Source organism: Anthonomus grandis, chromosome 10, assembly GCF_022605725.1.
Source record: "Anthonomus grandis grandis chromosome 10, icAntGran1.3, whole genome shotgun sequence".
In the NCBI taxonomy this organism is placed as follows: Eukaryota; Metazoa; Arthropoda; class Insecta; order Coleoptera; family Curculionidae; genus Anthonomus; species Anthonomus grandis.
The window spans coordinates 14,953,197-14,977,268 of record NC_065555.1 but is presented as its reverse complement, the minus strand read 5'-3'; the positions used below and the strand labels follow the sequence as shown (position 1 = coordinate 14,977,268).

At 31.7% G+C, this 24,072-nt stretch overlaps 1 protein-coding gene across 5 annotated transcripts in view; it reads right to left on the bottom strand.

Moving 5' to 3' along the window:
* LOC126741286 (probable G-protein coupled receptor No18) overlaps window positions 1-24,072 on the bottom strand; it is a 510,980-nt gene that overhangs the window by 35,113 nt on the left and 451,795 nt on the right. For 4 of the 5 annotated variants that reach the window (XM_050447669.1, XM_050447671.1, XM_050447670.1 and 1 more), the window contains one exon: window positions 1,001-1,083. The gene's annotated coding sequence lies outside the window, so the exon portion shown is untranslated. Of the gene's footprint in view, window positions 1-1,000; window positions 1,084-10,398; window positions 10,514-24,072 lie in introns of those variants that run through there. The other variant, XM_050447668.1, reaches the window with a different exon arrangement.

Below are 24,072 nucleotides of genomic sequence, written 5' to 3'. Positions count from 1 at the left end.
GCTCAAGATCGATGTGCTCGCAGAACCGCGAGAGCATTTAATAAAAGGTATCAAGATAAACACGTGAGCCATAAATACGTATTAGAATTGATACGAAAATTTAAAGAGACGGGATCGATTTGCAATAAGAAAAAATATGAAAGGGAAATAGTTTGAAAATAGGCTTTTTTATTGTCTTGCTAATAACGGCGCGCATTTTGAACATTTAATAAAATAAATTTGTTAAACTAATTAAATTTGTTTTTCTACCCTAACGATTTACACTTTAATTGCTTTTTGTTCAATCAATTTTATTTTTTTTTACAACCATTGATAGCATAATGAATGTCCTTTAAAATAATGTATCACACAAATAACATGCAAAAGTGACTTTTTCACATTCAGGTTTACCACCCTGTAGTGAAAAATCTAAACCGTTTAAAACATAGGTTCATGGGAACTTTTTTGCTTGACTTCATCCAAGGAACACGCCTCTCAATTTTGTCGCAATATTAAAAAAGCACATTGTATATAACACAGGCACTTTCTGAACTCTAGGTATATAGTTGATATAGCATGCTATAATAATATGGGAAGACCCTATGTTTGGAAAATATAATTAAAACTTTAATAAAACAGTCCTGCTTAAAATTATTTATTAACAACTTGGAACAGTAGCAAACGAAAAACCCTAAAAATAAGAAACACTTTAGTGAAACTAATTTTTAAAAGGATAAAACTTAATGGTTCGTATAGATTAATCTCATGCACGCTTTCACTCCAAATTATTAAAATATTTATTGTTTCATAAATCATTTCCTTGACAAAGATAATGCCAAGCACTCAATACTAATACTCATTGTATATTAATAAACTATCAACCTAAAATTACCATGAATTACAACGTAACGACTTTACGGTTACCTATCAATTACTCATTAAGCTGCCGCAACATTCACTTAATTGCAATATTCAAACTAAAAGTTATTAAATATTTTAGTAGGAATACGGCGTGTCTTACCTGTTTGGAAAGGCTTAGAGTGTATAACCTGATGCCATAGTTCATTGAATTCGATGACGGTAGCTTATCTTTATCTAACATGCCTGGAAAAGATCGTAAATATTGTAAAATATATATTGAATACTGATAAGGCTGAATGAATAATAAATTCCAAAAGCTATTATTAACAGGTTGCGTATTTTAATCAGTTTTTATGAATATGTTAGGTAGGGTGGGTGGTTGATGTATATAAATTAGCATATTAAACAGTGACTTTGAGGTTAATGGTTGATAAAAAAGTTTATCTAGAATCATTTTTATGTGTTAGATTAAACTAAATATAATCAGAGCAGTTAAGGATTCCACTAATCATATACAGGGTGTTTCGGAAGGAAAGGGGAATATTTTGGGAACATATTCAGAAGGTCAAAATAAAATAAATTAACCTATATGTTTTAATCCGATTCTTAACCGTTTCTAAAATAAGTTTTTTTTGTAAATTTTTCGAATAATTACGTTCTCTGTATTTCTAACTCACGTTGCAGGTATTTCATTATTGTTTGTTAATACCTATTTTAATTGGCTGGTAGTTTTGAGAAGCATAGTTATTAGTTTGATTGATTCTGAGCATTTTAATTTGAAAAAAACAAAGTTTCCATTACATAATATGCTGACATGATATTCGTGTATGGTTTCTGTAATGGTAGGGCATTACATGCTGTTGATGAATACCGACGTTGTTTTCCAAATCGAAGAACTCTTAATCGAATAGTTTTTCAGACAGTTTTTGCAAATGCTCAGGAACCAGGAATGTTTTCAAGCGTAAATATTAATTCTGAACGAGAGTCGGGACTAAATGTGGAAAATGAAGAAACTGATCTGGATATGGCTGAAAAAACCCGGGTGTTAGTACGAGGCGGATTACAAAAGAACTTCGATTAGCATCACATGTGGACGTTAGGAAGATACTTTTAACGGTTTTAAGCCTTTCCATATTTAACCGGTTCAACATCTTTAAGAGCGTGATTATGGCTTAAGGGTTTAATTTTGCGAATGGATCCAACAAAATCGAGGCCTACATAAATACACTTTATTTAGCGATGAAGCTTATTTTACCCGCAATAGAATTAATAACCGACACAATGAACATCGGAGGTCAGATGAAAATCCTCATGCCAAACTACTACCTCATGACCAACTAACTGAACGACCAGTTAGTTGGTCCTTTTGTATTAGATGAGCGTCTTACTGAAGTAGGATATTTAAGCTTTTTGGAAGACTATTTAATACACATGTTGGATGATGTTCCGCTAATTATTCGACACCAAATGTATTTTCAGCACGATAGAGCCCAGCCTCATATTAGTCGCCAAGTCCGTAATTTCTTAGACAATCGTTTTCCTGATCATTGGATTGGCAGAGGAGGACCTCAAGTTTAGCCACTGAGGTCACCAGACTTAAATCCACTGGATTATTGCCTTTGAGGATGAATAAAAGCTCTAGTGTACGAAACACCAGTAGAAACCGTAGGAGGACTCCACAATTTAAAATTGGAGTGCTTCAAATATTATTAAAAGCAAATAAACGTGAAAAAAAAAAACATTTTTCTGAAGCAAGAAAATTGACTAAATTCAGATTATACAAAGAAGCTTTTTACATAGTTTTGATACAAAGAAGAAGGAAGAAGCTGGGCAGAAAGATCATCTACGTTTACGCCTATATAAAGTGAAGTAAGTCTGAGTGCATTGAAATAATAGAAAAGAAGATTCAGATGCGAGAAAGCAATCAAATCTAATATAAGATATCGTAAAACCAAAATGACCATTGCTACTATTTGATTTTGGATGAGACAATATACATGATATAAAATTAAGCAAGATCTTCGATAATTTATAACAGCACCAGCAAAAATATTCATGAAAAACTAACCAGATCATAAGAATAAGTTAGTGAAATTGTTGGTACAAAAATAAACAAATTTGAAAAACTGCTTATATAAAGAGTAATTACACTTATACCAAGTTTACACCTTGACTGATACTGCTTTCTCTCTTTGTTTGCATCAAAAGTACACATAGCTTATAGGATGTTATCAGTATTAGGGCTTATAAGTATATAATTAGAGGCATTCGTAAACCTTGCGGCATTTAGTATCCTAATTCTAACCTATTTTACTAGCTTCACGCCATTTTGCACGTCGCGTACCGAAGACTAGAGTTTTCTTTTATACTAAAAATTTAATAAATCTATCCTAAAGATTTTCACTCATCCTATTCGCACACTTTAACCTAAATAACCCAACAATATTAATATCAGATTCCTTTAAAAAATTTAACTGCATTGTCGTGGCATATTTGATTGAAGAATATTAATTTTTCGGGGCTTTTATCTCCAGAACTGTTCCGAAAGTTTGATGCAGAATCTAAGAAAGTAATAAGAAATAGGTTTCCGATTTAAAATGCGTAAGCTAACGGCTACTTCCAGTGTAACCGGAAGTGCCACCATCTTGAAAATAGGCTTAACGGAAAGAACATCCTCGAAGACCCCTATCAATCAAATTAAATAAAACACATAATACAGGATGCGTCATACATGAATCGCGTAAGCCCACTATAGAACACCCCGTATATCTCAGAAACTATTTGACCGAAAAATGGGAAGCGACTTCTCAATTTTTTGTAGAATTTCACTTACAATCGAAATATGTAATAATATACAAGAGTCTTTATTGAAATAAGGAAGTTAACAGCAACGTCGGGTATGACCGAAAGTTCCACCAATTTCACAACATCTTTCACCAATTGAGTTAAGCAAAACTCTATATATATCCAATGACTATTTTTGATATATCACGTCAGATTGCACTTGAAACCCCTCGTACAAGAAATTAACTGTATCGTCATCTATGGACGGTAATGTAACACGAAAATAAATGACGTTCAAGGGTGTGATCCTACTGACTGCGCCTTTTGTGATTTTTTCATATGCGCAATGCCACATAGCCAAAAAAAGGGATCGAATATTACCTCTGAACTATGTTGATATTTTTGATTAAAAAACGAGTGCCATCTAGAATGCCTTTATCTTGTTTAAAGTTGCAATTAAAGAAATATACAATTAACTCACAACTTATTGGAATTAGTATTATCACTTATAAACCCTTTTAAATAATGAATCTGAAGTATTGATTTTTTTAAGCGTTATTCCATTAACGAAATAAGCTTAGATTAATAGTAGATTAATATTTGTTGCTGGCGACTTATGGTTAGAAAAATTAAAAAGAGATAAACGACCAGTGTGTTTTATGAAAAAGTGCAAACTTAAATTAAAAAAAAAATAGATAATTAATACAAGTAATTTTACAATCACCCATCTAGATCTATAAACCAGAGAGAAAACTAATATAGTTATTATGACTATATGAAAATGGTACTATTTGGTCCTATTTGGATAGCTGAATAGCTCATTGCACCTCAGTTTAATTTAATTTATGAAATTCTTTATTTTAGCAAAACCAATACAATTTTTTACATTTTAAGAAATCTATTTAAAACTGTTAGCTCTTAATTCGCTTAAAAAAAACAATCATATTAATCAATCAAGGATCATAATAAAACGGCATCAAAATACTTTTGAGTGAGTGAAAAAGAGACGTACAGTCTTAGTCATTGGCCTGCAAGAGCGCCTGATTTAAGACTTTTTCGTTGGTAGGAATTTTTATGTTATAGATGATAAAGAATGAGAAAAAAAGACAAAAACTAGTTATTTGTTTATATTGGCCTCAAACTTTTGCAAATTTTATTTTTGTGTCGTTGCCTATACCACTACATACGAAAATAATAATTCAAGTAAGATAATTGTCATATCTCGGATTGAGAAGCAAATATACGTAAAAATGAGTCATCTATATACACACAGGATTGACTAAAACTTAGCAGCACAAGGAGTACCAAACGGATTATTAAGCTCTGGAATTATTAGATTCTTTTAGTTTTCCACTTCTATGATCAAATAAAAGACCCATAATTATTTCTTGGAAATAAACAATACCTACTATTACATTTTTTGAAAAGTACCTTATTATTTCGCGAAAAGAAAGCAGTTTTACTATTTATTATGCACAAAGCAATTTCTTCGCTTATAAGAGACACATAAAGTACAAGAAACATAAGAAATAGAACCCTAATAATAAATACCAAAAACAGCAATAAAAATTATGGTGCACAATATGGAGGTCACAGTAAAACCACACATATCCCTTAGAAAACTTAAAGGAGTTATCACAAGCAATGATTTATTAAACTGCGATACCGAAGAAATATTAAAAAAACCTTAATTCACAGAAGTGAAATTCTTTAACATCAAAATAAATGGACAAACAACAAAACTGCACCTACATATTCAAAACTTGCTGAAAGAGTAAAAGAAGCATATCCAAATGTGAAAGTCAGACCATTTATTTGAAGTCCTTTATAGTATTATAAGTGTCAGAAGTTTGGACTAAACACATGCAAAAACAAAGAAATCTGCCTCAGATGCGCAAAAGAATCACTTGAAAATAATCCTTGTAACCCTTCACCTATCTGTATAAACTCTAAAGAACAACATTCCTATAGATACCAAGGCTGTAAAATCGACAAAAAAGAACCAAGCACACACAAAATTACAGTAACGAAAAAAATCTTCTTTTTTGATGCTCAGAAAAAGTACAACCTCCTGAATCCAACTAATGCAAATTCCTTTTTTGGTGTTCTCCAGAAAAATAAAACAATAGAACCCAGATAACTTTTCTATCTTTTACTTTCATCTCATTCCATATGCACTATTTCCTGTTTCATTCCTCTAGCTTCAAATCCCCAAACACTCAATACCTCAAAAACCCTCTTATTCACATTAAACAACCCCCTTCTTTCACACCTTAAAATCCTCATACCCAACAACCTAACCACCTTGGCTTTCAAAAACAAGAAGTATAAAAAATCTAAATAATATAACAATGCTCACTAGTAATATACACTGGAACATAAATACTCTTAATCCTCATAAGCAAGAATTGAAAATTTTAATCAAATTTCATTATCCAAAAATTATATTCATAAAAGAAACAAATTTTAAAGACACTAATGAATTTAGGTTACCAGGATACAATATTGAAAGATTAGACCGTGTAGAATGCAATTGAGCATCTTGATAGCTTCATTAATTAAAGAAAATTCTCCCTATAAAGAAATTCACGTAGACACATGTTAAAATCACTATATGTATATACCGTTATAATTTTTTTTTTTTTAATTTTTATTTGGTTCAATGTATTAAGTCATAATATTATTGTTTTAAAATTTTTCGTTAAAATCTATAAATTGATCTTCTTAATTTTAGGCACCTATTCTTAAAATATAAATTAAAAATATGATAAATCATGCATTTTTGAGTCAAATTTAGTGGTTTTAATATTAAATTATATTTGTTTACTTTTTTAAAAACATAATTAAAGAAAGTGACGTTGTCTAACATATTGATTTTTTTAAATAATTTTTTATCTTAGATTTGTAACTCGAAAGAATAATACCAATATAACAAGTTAGGAAAATTTTATCATATTATATATTATGCATAACTTAAATGGCTAAGATGCCCAATTTCACTCAAAAAAATATAATATGTGCCATTTTCACAAAAAATCAAAAAAACAGTCGGACATAAATCATTTGACAGAACAAGTTGCTAGAATTTTCATTTTAGTAGATTACAAATATTGTAGAGAACGAACAACTCTTTTTAAATAATGATGGATCACAAATCCTTATACCATCTAGCAATACAATATTTTCTGTCTTAGACCTAACTATTTACAGTTTCAATCTCTTAATAATATTTGAATGGAGTAGTCTTAGATGATACTTAAAATAGTGATCAATTTTTCACACTACTCAGTCAAATAAAATAGTGATCATAAAAAACCAATTAAATGAAATTTAGCCTTGAACATGCGCTACCAGGTATAAAAAATCCCCAAATAGACGCAACTATAGAAATAATAACGAAATTTATTTTATAAATATACATAAAGAACACGCCTTATAATTATCCGTTCATAAAAAGACAGTTAGTTACACTAATGAAAGTCAAAATACAAAGCATTAATTCTAAAAAGGAAAAAAATCAGCAATCATATGCAAAGCCAAATTAAATTTAAAGAGTTAATTCATAGCCTTAATTAACTCAAATTTTTCAACCAAAGGCATTTGAGATAAAATACGTAGACTTAAAGCGTTGATTGAATATTGGGTTGTTAGTTGATTGAATACCCCTATTATCAATCAACGCTTAAAGGCATGCCAACTAGTAATATACCTGGCCTAATAAAAAACAACTCTTCAATTACAGATAAACAATAAATGTCTCAGATCTAAGCAGAATATTTTGCCAGTATATATAACCACCGCTCTCTTACAGACTCCCAAGGACTTAATAAAAATAGAAGATCAATGAATAAGAACTTATTTAAGGCAGGACTTAAAAGTAGCAAAATATGGTCCTCAGGTTAACTAAAAAAAAACTAGAAACACTCCAATTGAATCTTAGTCCATAAGTTAAATAAAATTAATCTTTAAAAAAAAACTATAGGCCCATAGCATTAACCATCGATCTTTACAAAGTATTATAAAGAACAGTTAATCTAGACTCCACCATAAACCACCATATTGTAGGACTAGAAAAAGATATACAAGATGAGAGTGTCTTGTCTATCTAACTAAAAATCCATATGGTAGCAGTCTTCATAGACCTAAATCAATAGGTAAAGCATTATAAACACTTTGAAAGAATATAAAGTAGGTCATTTATCGGCAATTTGCTGACTAAGAGAACATTCCATGTAAGACAGGGTACTGAATACTCAAATAACTATTTAATAGACATAAAAATTCCCCAAGGTGCAGTTGTAAGTCCCACTTATTAAGCAGCCCCAACAAAAGGCGCAATATTTTGCAGAATAGCCCAAATAGACTAGTAGAATGAGTCTCAAATATTAGTCTAGATTTCTCATGAAATAAATCAGTAGGAGTACACTTTAATAGAAAAAGAAACTGCAGCAAACTAATTGATTTACATCTAACGAACCAACCAATCACTAACGAATTTTAAACATCATATCACGAAACTAAAATGTAAAAAGAACCTAAAAATTATGCGCATGCAAACTGTGCAGCTGAACTATCATAACTACTTATCATGTACAAAGCTTTAATAATATCAAAAATAGATTAAAGATCTATTGACTATTCATCCAGCCCTCAAAGGTATATACAATGCTTTCGACATATAGAAAATTTAGCCTTTAGAATGGTTCTTGGAGCTTTTCACACCAGCACAAATAACTGCATTTTTTAAAAAGCAGAATGTATCCCTCTAACTTACAGAACGACTTACCTCGCCTTAAATTGAAAATACATAATATATAAATTTAGATCAATCTAATATAAATAAACTCTATAAGATCGTATATCCAAATATCAAACGCCCTTCCAATAGATACCAATTAGGTGCAAACATCAGGCTTTAATAAATACATTATAACACACTGGGTTAAGGAGAAACAACCCCTGTTTGTGCAAAACACATTTTTATGAAAAAGATGTAACAACTTCTCCCTTAATATTATTAAAAATCTGATCCAATGAGAATGCGATCCAAGACGGATATAATAAGCTGTATAGAATTAAAGATGGATTCCTTGGGGTAAATAAAATATCTTATCTCACGAAAAGAACAGAATGATAATAAATAATGATATACTTTCTGAATAATATACGCTCTAAATTTAAAACTCTACTTAGTCCTGACTACAATGATCTTTTTTCTAAAAGAAATAAAAATATAACTGAAAAAATTAAAAGCAATTCAATTAAAATATTAATATGCAGCCCTATAAAAATGTATGTTTGTCCCATGATTTATTATGCATAAACGTTTATTATATTGTACATATGTATTTAATGTAGATATTTTGTTTGTTCATGTACTCGTATATATTTAGATATGTTTGTATTGAATTTACATAGTTATTATAAATTTATTATAATTTATTATTATTATTTAAATTTATTATAATTTTATATATTATATCTTTAAAATGTAAAAAAAAATCTTTGGTAGATGCCAAAAGTTACCGGTGCATCTATAATGGCTGTCCCTCTTTTTCTCTCTTTCATTTTTTAATTACTACCTGAACCTCAAAAATTTAACGTTCCTTACGTAGTTTAATTTAATATTTAAAAACCCTCATTTTAGTAAAACAACTTGACATATGTTAGACTGAGAGGCAAATATATGTAAAGAACTAGGTAAACTATTGATATTTTTATTTAATTTTTTCGGAAATATCCATGTTTAATTTTTCTATTGCTATCTGAATCTTCTGCAGATTTACTGTTTCTTACAAAAGCTATCTGATTACATTTGAAGACCGTAATTTTGGTAAAATTATTTATCAAATTGCCGACTGAGGAGCGAACATTTGAAACTATTGATTTTTTAAAGATTTTTTTTTGGATATAGCTATGCCTTATTTTTATATTACTAACTGAATCTTCTAAAAATTTAATTTTCCTTACGTAGTTTATCCGATTACATACGAAAACCATAATTTTACCAATGTCATTTATCACATCTCAGACTGAAAGGCGGATATAAATTTAAAAAGCCAACAGGTAGAATACTGATTTTTGAATTTTTTTTTGGTTTATACTAATCATTTGCTTTAAGTAAAATTTTCATGTTCTATAGAGTTAATGATATCCTAATTTAAAGTAAAAGAGGTAAAATTTAACAATAAAATTTTTAGTGATTAAAATATTAACTTAACGAAAAATTTTTGATACAAAAACCAATTTTTTTAGAATCGGGTTTTTGAATAATTACCCGCCTCAGAACTTAATTTACCTAAATAAAAAAATCTTATGTAAAAAAAATTTGTTGGCTAAAATAACATATTTACGTATGCATATTGAAAGCGAACAAACTTACTAACAAGTTTACTTTATATATGTATACTGTCATATCTAACGAGCCCTCATGTATTTCTTTGGGAAAATATGTATTCTAATAACGTTTTTAATTAAATATCAATAGACAAAGGGAACGAAGTGAAAATGGTATGTCTGGAAATTATTGCCTTATTATTAAAAATTTTTTTAGTAAATAAAACGAGTTAAGCTGTCGGCAGTTCGCCTTTATGTCTATAAATAAATTCTTAAAAAGTTTGAGTATTTTAATTTGGTAATACCAACGAACTGAGCGATAAGAAAGATGAGCCAAGTTTTAGTTAGTATTGAATTACTAAAAATGTTAAGAAATTTACTTTTATAGTTTTATTTTACAAAATTAAAGGTAGATATATAAGGTTTCATAAACATCACCTGTTTCAACCCAACTTTCACCAATATTCCCTTAAAACGATTTTTAGCTTTGGAAGTTTTCCAATAATAAAAATCAAATATCAGTTTCCCGCACTAACATTCACAAGGTTCGCGCCATGACTACCGTTTAATCATGTAAACAGAAAACCATATGATTAACATTAAAATTAGTTAATAATTCGTAGATAAACCCGCCCAGGATATAAAGTATTATTGACACACAAGGTAAACATTGTTTCATGCTAGCATGTGTATTCTTGATAAGATAATGATTTTTTTTGTAACTTATTTGGAAAATTGGAAAAAAATTGGTTAAAATTTGCAACTAATTTTCCTATATTGTCCAATTTAGTTATTTATGTAACGAGTGTGTGTATGATGAATTAATATTTTTTTATGAATGGAAATTTTGACCCTGATACCGGCTCTTTTTTGTACCAAATTTTAGTAAATTAAAAATTTCTTCGTGTTTAAAAACGTATAAATTTAAATAAATTTTATCACATCTACTTCTTTTATATATTTTTTTATTTTGAAAAAAAATCTTCATTAGGTTTGTTACTTTCAAAAAATTTAAAAACAAATAAAAATAAACAATTTACTTGCAGTCTTCTGTATATAACTACTTGTATATAATACATATAATTCTCTAATTAAATTCATCAAGTTTTTATTTTTTCATCAATTTTTATACCTAAACTGAAATTCTACACAGGCTTGCCTCTAAAATAGTTACGAAATACATATAGGCTATTTACATGCGGTCTTTTTTCAATACTAAAAAGCTTGCCGATAATTCGAATTTACTTAATTTTTTTTTTTGTAAAATTGAAACAGTTTACTTGTGGTCTTCTGTGTTCTAGAAAAATTCTATGCCTTATTTTTAAGCAAATTTTATTTTTTTATAATTTTCTAATGTTAATTTTTTGTGTCAGTCGTGTCTCTAAGAAATTAATGTCAAAATAAAAATGAGCAATTTACTTCTAGTCTTCTGCGTATAGCTTATAAGCCACTTTCATATAACACACAAGATTCTTAAGTAAATTTGACTGTTTTTAATTTTTTTTATACTCAAATTGTAATTCCGCCCTTGCCTGTCTCTAGAAAATCTGGAATACCGTCATCTGGGGTGAATTTGGACGATTTTCCGGTATTTGTCCAAATAGCAGCTACATTTTTTTTTTTTAAATCTCAAAAAAATTAATAAATTTCTTATGTCTTTTGTCGATTCATTCCACACAAGAAAAAAAAATATTCTTATTCCTTAATATATTTTTTTAACCTAAATAGTGTCCGAATTCACCCCTATGTGTGGGGTGAATTTGGACACCTATTGTTTTTTGCTTATATTCGAATTTTAACATGCATTGGGGTGTAGTCACAAAAATTGAAAATAAAAAGTTTCCCATGTCTCTAGATGAAAAAAATATATTTTTTTGGATATGAGGAAAACACAATAATTGAGAAACATCAGATATATTCATAAGCATTTGTTCACAAAATAAATAAAACAAACTCCTTTGTTAACTGAAAAAATATTCTCACAAGAAATAAAAAAACATATTATTTAATTATTATAATAATATATTATTCTAATAAGTGCTTATATTACCCGAAAATTGAAATTGATGTCGGCCCCTTCGTGCGTCTTTTACAGATCTGAGAACAAGCGTTAGTTGACGTCTTTTAATGACACTTTCATCTTTAGTTTGGGGGTAAGTATAATAATCTCCCATCTTGGAAGATTCGTGCTTTCTCAGAAAATAAACCATATATGTACCTTGATCCAAAACTTCCTTGACACAGGCGACATAGTTTTTTATTGTCTTTAAGTTAGTCAATTTTACTATGACAAAGGTATCAGTTGTTGTAATTACGGCTTTTGGATCCTCAAAAGCACCCTGGACTTCGTTATTATTTCCGCTTTAATTATTTTCTCCATCAAGTTCATTTTCTTTTTTGCTTTCACCATCAAATCGTTCATCGGCTTCATCCTCATTTGACAGATGTAGTTCATATGATGAATCTGATGATGAAGAATAGATCCTTCTGTTTGGATGTTGTATAGCTTTTCCGTGAGCCACATTGAGCTGTTTGCCTCTTCTACGCGTCGGTTCTTCAATAAATTGCTTATCTTGAAGTAAGCCAACGAACGTTTCAGACCATTCATCAGGATCGTCATCCTGAGCGTTTGCAACTGGAATTTTGTTTAACACTATCTCCGGATTTAAGGGAAAGATTCCACATGTTCGAAATCCCGACTTAATGGTCTGCTGCATTGTAGGTTCCATGGCAGTTAATGTGGTTTTAAAAACTCTGGGAAACTCTGATTTAGGAATACATCCCTTATTTTGTAATTTCCAATCTATTAATGCAGCCCGCCATTTTTTCTTTAATGGCGAAAAAAATGCCACATCTAAGGATTGAAGAAGGTGCGTGGAATTTGGCGGAAATAGAACGAATCTTATATTAAATCTTTCACATTCCTCAGGAACATGTAAAGACACATGGATTGACAGATTGTCGCTTATTATTATTTTTGGACCGTGTTGATTTTTCAAATATGGCACGCAATCTTATCAAACCAGTCTTCAAAGGTGGGCCCGTCGAACCATCCGCTTTTTGTACGGTTATAGAAAGCGCCTTCTACTCCCCCTTCCACCCACTTGGGATATAAATGTGTAGCTTTATAAACTGTGTAAGGCGGTAGTAATTGGCCAGATGCAAAAATAGCCATCATGATAGAAATGCTGCTTTTACTTGAATTTATTATTCCCTCCGGTCGTTTTGAGCCTTTACAACACAACACTTTAACACGACCCGGGTCATCATTATTTTCATCGTAGTTTCATCGTAATTGACGATGTTCGTATCTGGCACTCCCTCCAACGTATCCCTCAAATTCGAAAAATATTCCACAATAGTTTCTCCATTCACGTTTGCTCTGACACGTTTATTGTTTTGTGCGAGTTGCTCAGTTAGACGCTTGTTTCGATTCAAAAAACAATAAAACCACTCTTGCCCTGGCATCTTATCTCGGAACTTCGCTATCCTCATTCCCTTACGATCCAAATAGCTCTTGACAACATATCGTATATCGGATCGTGTGAGGGGAAAGCCCCATTCACCAAATTTTTAAATTTCCTCTGCCAAAAATCTTTCATCCTCTGCCGAGAGTGCAGTTTGCCCACCTTGTTTTTTACTGTGCTTATTTTTTAGTTTATCGCTGATGGTTGATTTCGGAATCATATATGTTTCTGAAGAATCATGAATAGACCTTCTGCCCCGTCAAACATCCTGTAGGGCTCATTCCAAGGTCTCTGGCGTATAGTTCATAACCTGGACACTGAGTTTCTTCACATATTTACGTGGCATGGCTGTCCAAATTCACCCCACCTAGTGATAAATTTTAAAGATAATCCCCTAAACGAAAAAACTAAGGTCAAAAGTCACAACATTTTTATGCTAAATTGTTGTTTATATAATACTTTTCAACTATTGTTAAAAAATGCACATTCAAATATTTCCTAATTCTCACACCAGAAGTTTCTTTCTATGGTATAGAGAAAAGGCAAAACATAAACAAATATTTGAAGTCATAAAATGAATACTCACCTTAAGTTGAATTGTTTTTACACTGTGAATATATGAACTACATGCATACTTAGTCGTGTCTAAACGTCGACTGACGTGAAAATCTAAACAATGTTACCAACAGGAATATTCTTGCGCAGAAACGCATTATGTCCGAATTCTCCCCTACTGTCCGAATTGACCCCAGATGACGGTAACTATTGAGAAATTAACTTGCGCCTTTCTTTATTTTTTTTTTCAATTTTAATTATTGGATTTACAGCGAAATAACATAAAATCCATGTAAATTTAATAATTATATGTGTAAAAAATTTAATTAAAAATATTGAAAATTTAACGATTGTAAATCTATAAATTTAATTGGGTCAAATAATTAACTGAAATAATAGAAATGTAATAAATGAGCTTACAGTAAAATTACATAGAATTCATTCAGATTAAATGAATAAAACATGAAAAAGTTAATGTCAAAAGTTGATGTTAAATAATCAATATAGTATTTGAAGTTTATTCGACGTTAATTAATTTTTTTATAAAATTGAAATTTAACCTTAACACTTGAAAAGGTTGGTAGATAAAAGAAAACCAATTTACTTGTTAACTTCTGTGTTTGGTTTAAGACTCTGAGCACTTAATTTATAATCAAATTCGAAATTTAAAAAAAATTAAAATTAAACGATTTTAAATCTACAAATTTAATTGAGTGAAATCATCAACTGAAATATTGGATTTATACCAAAATAGCATAAAATTTATGTAGATTTAATGAACTAATGAGTCAAAAAATAAATTAAAAATTATTATTTCACTTACAGTAAAATTACATAACTGTAGAACATAATTTGCATATAGTCATAAAGATTTAATGAAAAAAACGTGAATAAATAAATTAATGATTTTTTTTAAATTTTTGCGGGAAGTATCTAACTAAAATAATTACAATAAAACGGATGAACTTGCAGGAAAGCTACATGAAATTCATGTGGATTTAACAAATAATTTTAAAAATTAATAATATTTTACAATTATTTTAAATCCGTAAGTTTAAATCAATTTAAACAGTAAAAATTTAAAAAAAAATTTGTCAGGCGTGTGTTTTAACTTTTTTAAAGTTAAAACAAAAATAGGCTTCTGTGTTTAGCTTCTAAATCACTTTTATCCGACACACAAGATTTTGTTTTTTAGTAAAGTCAACTAACTTTAATTTTTTTAACGAATTTTCATACTAAAACTATTGTTACTGGATCAAATAGTACTGTGTTTCTTAAGAAATCCCAAAAAACAATTGAGCAATTAACCTTTTTTTAATTTTTAAGGAGTTTGCCATCTACATTATTTTAGGTAACTTTGACAACATTTAATTTTTTTTATGATATTGGAATTCACCCTTATCCTTACAAAAAAAAACATCAATTTACTTATGGTCTTCTGTGTATAAGACTTGCTTCTAACTCACTTAATTTTTCAGAAAATTCAATTTCAAAATGACCAATTAACTCGAGCTTTTTTTCATTTTATGTAAATTTGGTTCCCTATAACCTATTTGTTTTTTTAAGTTTGACTTGATTCAATTTTTTTTTAGACATCTTAAAACAAAAATGGCTAAATTTATTTTTTTATGTTGGTAAATCAATGAATTGTGACATCTGACTGTATAAAACGTAAGTCAACTCTATCTCAATCTGAGATATCATGAAGAATTTAAGTGAAGTAATTTTTTATATTGGAAGTGGTGCAAACTATATAAAACATACAATTTCCTGATAGTTTAGACAGTAATACGTCCGATTTTGTTAATGAGAACGAGCGTGATTTAAATTGCTTTAAGTGTAAAATAGGTTTTGAGGACATCGATCCTTGAGTGCACGTCTTGTAATCGGTACTACCACGGAAAGTGTGAAAATGTGGATTTAAGAGGATTTCACATGAAGAAAGCTTTATGGAAATATAAGGTATACCTAGATAATAGTAATAAGGTAGAAAGGTCCAGAAAACGCAGCCGTATAGAAGATAACTACATCGAACAACAGAATATGTTTCATAAAATGAGTGCAATATTGGAATATTTGGTTAATAAACCAGATATTTAAAATGAAAAGGGAGAACAACTATTAGTGAAAAACCGACTTTTTAAGGAGAAAATTTCAATACTTAAAGGTATTCCATCGGTACCTAGTGATTGTCCTACTGCACAAAGATCGGTGCCTAAAAAATCGTATGCGGCGTTTACTAAAAAAACCAATCCTGTGTTAGTTATTGAAAGGTAATCCTGTGGACATTGGAATTGGCGTAACAATAGGACGACCTACAAAAAACCGCGGACTTATTCTCAATTGCGGAACCGAAAAGAAAATAACGAACGTACAGTCGGAGATCCAGAGTAAACTCAGCAAGAACTATAGTGTGGATAGGCCAAAAGTGCTACAACACCGTGTCAGAATGATTGGGGTAAATAAAAGTGAATATGCGAATAAGGATAATGAAATTATGGGGAAAATTGTGAGCCAAAATAATTTAAATGTAAGTAACAATAATTTTAGTCTTAAGTTATTGCGTAAATCAAAGGTAATCAATATAAGATTTAGTTTAATTCTTGAGGTGGATCATGATACCTATAATTTCATGAATAAAGAAAAAATTAATGTTGGGTGAAGCCAATGTCCGGTATTTAACGAGTATGGTGTAATACGCTGTTTTAACTATTGTCAATTTGGTCATTTTAGTAAGGAATGTAAGAGTAAATAAACATACCTTAAGTGCAGTGTAAAAAGTAATGTTAATAAACGTTTTAATTGTATGGCATCTAATAAGAAATATGGAATGTTACTAAATGTTAATCATTTAACCTGGGATAGAACTAACTGTGAAACCCGCAAAAGGTTGAAAAATATACAAAAAAAAAAGTTACCAAATAGCAACTAGATGCTATATATGATCTTCTTAATGATTGGCAACTCAAACATGCATAGTGGGCTACAATATTGAACAATGTCTCACTAATATAAGAAGGACTGGTGGGCTAATGGCCTTAATAAGGAGTGATGTCAAGTATAAGTTGAATAGTGTAGAGTGTTTACAAAATTATGTATGGTATTAATCCATTGACTTTTCTGTATCTAGAATAAGATATTTGTGTACAGTTTTATATCATCTATTTCAATATGAAAATATTAAATTTGTCGATTTTATAAATAGTGTATTTGAGTGTATTAGAGTGTATTTGAGGTTATTAATATCATTATGGGGGATTTATTGTCCTACATTTACTTAAATGGATTAACCTAAATTGTAGACACTCCGACGTGGATTACAGACAAGAGCAGTACTTGCAGAGCAGCTAATTGATAACATCATAACTAATGATAAGAGTTTGCCATTTAAAGTGCATTTGACACCTAAAATAAGCGGCAATAGCATAATTTCTGTCCAACTTAAACAAAAACTCTATTATAGTAATATACCATAGAAATATTATGGATTATAATAGTGATCATTTAAAAAATTTCCTCCTAAATACTAAATGGTATAAAAACTGCGGGAATGGTAATGTTTTGGCTGATAGTTTTGTAGAAGACATTACAGATGGCTTAAACAATATGTGCCCTAGGCAACGTATTGTGCTTGAACAAAAATATGTAAACAAAGATTGGATAACGCATGATATAAGACAAAAAATTCATGTTAGGGATAGATTGTATGTGAATGCTATAGCAGAAAATAATAACGAAGTATGGGGTGAATATAAAAGAATTCGAAATTAGTCAAATTAACTAACTAACGATAGTAGTCAAATAAAATTTAAAACAGATCAATTTTTTAAAAGAATTATCGGTAACAATAAAGGTAACTCATATAAGATGTGAAAAAAATTAAAAAACTTAATTCCTGGTAAAAATTATCTAATACCCAAAGAGATTAAATTTTAAAATCGGACATTATCGGATGAGTCAAAAATTGCAAAAAAATTAAACAAGTATTTCGTTGACAGGATTTGTGAAATTATTAGTAGCATTCTAAAATCTTATCTCTCCTTTGTAGACTCCTTAAGCGTAGCCCCCAATATCACATATATTAATTTTTTATTATTTGAACAAATTTCTATGGCTGACCTAAAAAATATAATACGAGATATGAAAAATGTTGGGGCTGGTGACCAGGGAATTTCTAAAAGAGTATTATGTGATGTGTTTGATGTTGTTGGCGATCGTCTGCTTGATATTATGAAAACATCCTTCTCAAGAGGACAGTTTCGTGAAACTTGGAAGGAATCGACTGTGCTTCCTGTACCAAAAGTACAAAACACTTGTCTCTATAATGAATACAGGTCTATAATAATACTAGACCTAAATTCTATAATAAACTAGATAGAGGGAATTTTGTTTTGGCTGTGTTTTAAAAGAGCTTTTAACACAGTGGAAAGAAATATCTTATTAAAAAATTGAAAAGGTTTCGGTTGTAGGCAAAACGTATTAGAGTGGTTTAATTCATATTTAACCAACGTCTCAGATCCTCTTTAGTGATGTTCCTCTTAAGTGAATCGGTGAAATTTCTAATTTTGACGTGAATAATAAATAAGTCGTTTGATACAGGGTGCTTTCCGGACTGTCTTAAAATCGGAACTATTAAGCCCTTATATAAAAATTGCGATAAAACAGAAATATCAAGTTACAGACCTGCTTCAATTTTGTCAACATTTTCAAAAGTTTTTGAATGATTAATTAAAAAAAGAATGACAAATTTCTTAACTAAGTTTAATGTATTATCAGATTTTGATTTACAGCAATTTGATTTCAGGGGGGGAAGATGCAATTAAACTTTTAACATCACAAATATCTGATGCACTAGATAATAGTGAAGCTTGCTTATGCCTGTTCGTGGATCTTTCTAAGGCATTTGATACTATCTGTCAGGAGATACTCTTAAAAAAACTACACAGCTGTAGACTCCGAGGTAAAGTTTTCGATTTGCTTAAAAGCTACCTTACAAATAGAACGCAGTGTGTTGACTTTAATGGAACCAGAAGCAGTGAAAGAGATATAAGGTATGGAGTACACCAGGGAACTGTGTTGGGTCCTTTACTTTTTACGGTTTATGTAAACGACATGCTTAAGCTTGAACTAAATGGAACGCTTGTTAGTTTTGCAGATGACACCGTTTTACTCTGTAGATAAAAGTCTTGGCAAATTATAACAACCCAAATTAAAAAAGACTTTGTGGAATTAAAAAACTGGTTTTAACACAATAAATTAAATTTAAATATACAAACAACTAACTACATGTCTTTTGCAACTTACAGAAGTTCCCTTCAAAGGCTTGGCAACATTAAGATTGCGGATTGTGAAATACTCGGAGCAACATCTTTTAAATATCTCGGTTTTAAAATTGACAATTTGTTGAAATGGGACCTTCATGTCGATGAAATAGTTCAGAAGTTAAGGAAACTTCTCTCATAATTTATGTACCTTTGAGACTTTTTGACTACCGAACATCTAAAAATTGTATATATGTCTCTTGTACAAAGTCATTTAGTTTATGGTATTTTGGGATGGGGAAGCGTTTCTGAAACACATATACAAAAATTAAAATCAATTCAAAAATGGTTTTTAAAAATAATTTTTGGCAGAGACAGAATATATCCTACTGATAACCTCTTTTCTGAAAGTAAGATAATAGATTTGCGTCAACTCTATTATTTAGAAATCCTTAAATATATAAATAAAAACAAGATAGAGTTAAATTTCAACCAAAATTCATCTCCTAGACAAAACAACTTGGCATATCCAACCACGACTCCTAAAACTCATGGACAGAGGAGCTTAAAATATTTTGCTTCGAGATTGTATAACATGCTTCCAAATGATATAAGGATGGTTGACGGCTTTAACTTTTTTAAACGCAAAGCCAAAAACTGTATATTTTTGAAGGGTAGAGAATTTTTTAATGATTTAATAAATCTTAAATACATCCAATAGATGCTTTTTGATTCAGGGTGTTTTGAAATATCAACTTACAGGTTTATATTGTTTTGAGTGTACCCTGAAACGAACTTTCTAACCCGGTTATAGTCTATTTACCCAATGACGAGTCAAAGCTTTGGCTGGAAGTTCCGTCTGTTGTTTTGTTTTTATTTTGATTTTTATATTTTGATATTTGATTTAAGATATCTAGTGAAATAGTTCCCTCATAGCAGTGTTCTATACGAATAAATTTTTACTTTGTTTTTGTGATCTGATTTCTAAAAGGAATTCTTTTATTGTTTTGTTTTTGCAGTCTTTTAATTTGTTTTTGAATTTTATATGTATTTTACGTAAGATAGTAAAAAGTAAATTTTCTCTATTTGGAGGTGTATTTCATCTTTTTTTAAAAACCAAGGGACGCCCGTTATTGTTCTAAAAATTTTGTTTTTGAAAGCTTGCATTTTTTTTATATATGTTTTTGGGGCTCTGATGAATGCGTTTGAGCCGTATGTTAGTTTGGGTCTTATGATTTGCTCGTAGATTAGGGTTTTGTTCTTTAAGTTCAGGGGACTTTTTTTGCATAGTAGACTGTATAGAGATTGAAATTGTGATCTTGTTGTCGTAAAAGGCGGCTAAAAGAGCAACCCCTTTGGTGGTAGATGTTGTCCACTTGCATCGCCCGGTTCAATACCACCACTTAGGACTTAGGCGGCGTAAAGTGGTTCCATGGAACTCACGTTTCGTCGCTATGTCGATGTGTCCGGTTTCCAAAGGGGAAATGGAGGAGAAAAATAAATGCATGATGGCGCCCTCACAACCAAAACTTTCCGGAGGTAAACTCGCCTCCCATTTGGATCTCCGGGCGGAGGCTGGTCGGAGGGGTCCATCAGGCGGATCTAAAAGCCTAAAAATCAATTTCTGCAACATCAGAGGCCTAAACACCAATATTAATGCAGTACACCAACACCTGCAATCAAGTAAGCCTCACATTCTGGTATTGGCAGAAACAAAGGTGAAACCTTCAACAACAAATGTTCACCTCATTTATCCTGGATACGATCTACACACCCGATTTCGACTAAACTTTGGATTGGCAGTATTTGTCAAGAACGATTTGAGTTACCAGCGGGAGGAAACGCTTGAACCTGCGGACTTCGACGTCATGTGGTTTAAAATAATAACCAGTGGTGCCATGAAATTTATCTGCTGTATCTGCTGTAGACCACCAAGCGACACCCAATATAGACGACTCTTTTTGAACCTGGTTGATTGCATTAACTATCTGCAAATTTGACTACCCAAGCGTAGAAATCATCGCCATGGATGATTTTAACGTTCACAATATCAACTGGCTGCGCTTCTGCAACAAGAACGACGATGAAGGACGAGAAGCTGAGCTATTTGCCATCATATGCGGGCTTACGCAGCTTGTGGAGGAACCTACCAGAATCCCCGATCGAGACGGCGAGTTCGCGAGTCTCCTAGATCTGGTTTTGGCTTCAGACCCTGACTCGTACACTGTATCAGTACATGCCCCCTTAGGAACATCGGAACACAAATTGATAACAGTCTCTTGCCAGTTAGATGTTAAAACGCAGGATCCTCCGATGCCGCGGAAGGTATGGCACTATAAATCAGCAGAGTGGAACCATCTTCGGGAATTTTATCGCTCATTCCCTTGGAAAGAGGTCTGCTTTAGAACCAATAATATCTCAGAAAGTGCAAACCAAATTACAGAGACGATCTTGGCAGGAATGGAAGCTTATATCCCTTTTTCTACTAAATGCGGATCAAACAACAAGCAATGGTTTAACCTGAATTGCAAAAAGGCAGTAAACACTAGAAACGCAGCATATCGCAAATGGCGTCAACATCCTTCCATTGAAAATCGAAGGAACTATTTAGCCTTCAGAAATAGCTGCAAGCGAATAATTGATGAATGCAAAGAGAGTTACAACAACAGGATCAAAAACAAACTGTTAAACTGCCCAAATGGAACAAGATCTTTCTGGTCGGTATCGAAAGCCGTTAGTCAAGGATTTGCTAAGTCGGCCTTGCCACCCCTAACAGCAGATGATGGTTCTATCGCGGTAACAGCAAGGGAAAAAGCCAACTTACTGGGTAAATTCTTCGCGTCCAATTCTACTCTGCTCTCGTAAGGTAAAACACCGCCATATTTGCCAAGGGTGAATTCATCGATGAGAGAAATTTCGTTTCCCCAACGAATTATAAAAAAAATTCTTAAAAGTGTAGACACCAACAAAGCTTCTGGACCCGATGGAATTCCAGCCCTAATACTAAAACGTTGGGCAGACGAATTGACTCCTCCCTTATGTAGACTGTTCACGGCATCGTATAAACAGGGCCAATTTCCAACAAGCTGGAAAACTGCTCGAGTGCAAGCTGTACCCAAAAAGGGTAAGAAGAGGATGCCCTCCAATTACCGCCCGATTGCACTAGTTCCAATAATATCAAAGATTATGGAGAAAGCAGTCAACCAACAACTGTTAAGATATCTGGAATCATCTGGACTAATCAGCGATCATCAATACGGCTTCCAAAAGCTTAGATCCACCGGCGATCTTCTGGCTTACGTCACACACTTGTGGACGGAGGCCATGGAGAAGCACGGCGAGTCCCGCTCAGTCGCTCTTGACATTTCCAAGGCATTTGACAGAGTGTGGCATGAGGGACTACTAACCAAGCTCTCCTCAATCGGCATACAAAACTCATTATTGAATTGGATCAAAAGTTTTCTTGAACAACGAACAATCCTAGTAGCCGTCGATGGATACCTCTCCGACAAATTTAACATTAACGCTGGAGTCCCTCAAGGATGCATTCTTTCCCCACTCTCACGAGATGTGTATAAGGAAATTTGCTAGGAACTACTGTCAATACAATCTACAGCTTTGCGGACGATAGCACACTTATTTCCACATTTAAGTCCGCCAAACCAACGACAGCCGCAAGTTCTTAGAATCTTAGGCAGCAACAAGTAGCTTCAATCAACAACGATATTAGAGCAATCTTGGAGTGGGGCGGTAACAATCTAGTCAATTTTAACGCTAAAAAAACGCAGGCTGCAGTATTTACGATGAAGACTAACCTTGGTGGCCCGGAGCTGGTTATGGCAGGGAAAACATTGCCAATGAAATCATCTTTACATCTTCTAGGAGTCGAAAACGCCCACAAATATCTTCGCGCAAGCACCACTCCAAGAATGACATAGGACTTTCCTCTTGTGCTTGTGTTTACCATAAAAAAAAATATGAGTTTTGAAATTACCTAGTCTATCCAGGTGGATTCCTAGATATTTAGTATTGATTGACCGAGGTAATTCTCTGTTTTCTATTTTAATTTTATTGTTTGGCTTTGTTCTTTTTTTGGAAATTAGTAGGGCTTTCGTTTTTTCAGTGTTTATTTTAATTTTCCATTTTTTTGCCCATTCTAGTATAAGGTTTAGGTGTTTTTGGAGCTGAGTAACTATGTTATCTTGTTTTTTGCTGTTGCAAATATGCATGTATCGTCGGCAAAAAGGGCTGTGTTTGTGGCTGGGAAGTATTGAGGGATGTCTGCTTGGAATAGGTTAAATAGGGTTGGAGATAATGGGGAGCCTTGGGGGACACCCGCTTTTATTTCTGTGAGAGATGATTTGGTTTATTTTGATTTAGAAGGATCTGTTTTTAAGTTTTGTATGAGTTTGACTAGATTTATGTTAATTTGTTGTTGGTATAACTTTAGAAGTAGGCCTTTGTACCATACTTAATCAAAAGCTTTTTCTATGTCTAGTAGGATTAATGCTGTTGCATTTCTTCTGTTTTTGTTATCTATTATATTTTGTATTAAGTTGCAAAGTTGATGTTCTGTTGAGATTTCTTTTTGAAACCCGCATTGAGTTTCTCGGATTATTTTTTTTTCCTCAGTTTCTTCTGTTAAACGATCCAGTATTATTTTTTCAGTGATTTATATAGTCTCCCAGGATCGAAGTGCCCTGTTTATTTAGACCGACCCATAAAAAATACGGGTCTCGTAACATGCACGAAAAATCTACACGAGCCGATCATGAATTGCTACCTCAGCAGTATTATCGATTGCCAATAGTTCACTCTCACGAGATGTG